The 1,613-nt window shown below is 53.7% G+C and overlaps 1 non-coding gene across 1 annotated transcript in view; it reads right to left on the reverse strand.

The window, feature by feature from the left end:
* LOC126126803 (small subunit ribosomal RNA) overlaps nt 1-1,328 on the reverse strand; it is a 1,909-nt gene extending 581 nt beyond the window's left edge. Inside the window, exon 1 of the ribosomal RNA XR_007526890.1 lies at nt 1-1,328. This exon is cut by the window's left edge and continues 581 nt beyond it. This is a non-coding gene — a ribosomal RNA (small subunit ribosomal RNA).
* Between the last annotated feature and the right edge of the window lie 285 nt (nt 1,329-1,613).

The following is a 1,613-nucleotide window of genomic DNA, read 5'->3' on the forward strand; positions in this document are numbered from 1 at the left end:
TCCTTCCGGTGTCCGGGCCTGGTGAGGTTTCCCGTGTTGAGTCAAATTAAGCCGCAGGCTCCACTCCTGGTGGTGCCCTTCCGTCAATTCCTTTAAGTTTCAGCTTTGCAACCATACTTCCCCCGGAACCCAAAAGCTTTGGTTTCCCGGAGGCTGCCCGCCGAGTCATCGGAGGAACTGCGGCGGATCGCTGGCTGGCATCGTTTATGGTTAGAACTAGGGCGGTATCTGATCGCCTTCGAACCTCTAACTTTCGTTCTTGATTAATGAAAACATACTTGGCAAATGCTTTCGCTTCTGTTCGTCTTGCGACGATCCAAGAATTTCACCTCTAACGTCGCAATACGAATGCCCCCGCCTGTCCCTATTAATCATTACCTCGGGTTCCGAAAACCAACAAAATAGAACCGAGGTCCTATTCCATTATTCCATGCACACAGTATTCAGGCGGGCTTGCCTGCTTTAAGCACTCTAATTTGTTCAAAGTAAACGTGCCGGCCCACCCAGACACTCAATAAAGAGCACCTTGGTAGGATTTCAACGGGGTCCGCCTCGGGACGCACGAACACGCACGAGGCGGTCGCACGCCTTCGGCTCGCCCCACCGGCAGGACGTCCCACGATACATGCCAGTTAAACACCGACGGGCGGTGAACCAACAGCGTGGGACACAAATCCAACTACGAGCTTTTTAACCGCAACAACTTTAATATACGCTATTGGAGCTGGAATTACCGCGGCTGCTGGCACCAGACTTGCCCTCCAATAGATACTCGTTAAAGGATTTAAAGTGTACTCATTCCGATTACGGGGCCTCGGATGAGTCCCGTATCGTTATTTTTCGTCACTACCTCCCCGTGCCGGGAGTGGGTAATTTGCGCGCCTGCTGCCTTCCTTGGATGTGGTAGCCGTTTCTCAGGCTCCCTCTCCGGAATCGAACCCTGATTCCCCGTTACCCGTTACAACCATGGTAGGCGCAGAACCTACCATCGACAGTTGATAAGGCAGACATTTGAAAGATGCGTCGCCGGTACGAGGACCGTGCGATCAGCCCAAAGTTATTCAGAGTCACCAAGGCAAACGGACCGGACGAGCCGACCGATTGGTTTTGATCTAATAAAAGCGTCCCTTCCATCTCTGGTCGGGACTCTGTTTGCATGTATTAGCTCTAGAATTACCACAGTTATCCAAGTAACGTGGGTACGATCTAAGGAACCATAACTGATTTAATGAGCCATTCGCGGTTTCACCTTAATGCGGCTTGTACTGAGACATGCATGGCTTAATCTTTGAGACAAGCATATGACTACTGGCAGGATCAACCAGGGAGCTGCGTCAACTAGAGCTGAGCAGCCGGCCGCCCGGGAGTGTGTCCCAGGGGCCCGCGCGAACACGCAAGCGTCCGCTCAATTATTCTGCAAACAGGAGGAGGCTGAGCTCCCCTGCACAATACACCTCGAAACCCTCTCAGGTCCCGGCGGCGCGCAGCGCCGTCCTAAGTACTTGGTCGGGTTCGAGAGAGGCGCAATCGCCCGGAGTTAGGCGAGTAGACGCTTTAGGTGCGACCACCCGTGCTCCCAACTGAGCTTGCCGCTGCCGACAGAGGCCCGGGAG

Source organism: Schistocerca cancellata, unplaced genomic scaffold (assembly GCF_023864275.1).
Source record: "Schistocerca cancellata isolate TAMUIC-IGC-003103 unplaced genomic scaffold, iqSchCanc2.1 HiC_scaffold_471, whole genome shotgun sequence".
Lineage (NCBI taxonomy): Eukaryota > Metazoa > Arthropoda > Insecta > Orthoptera > Acrididae > Schistocerca > Schistocerca cancellata.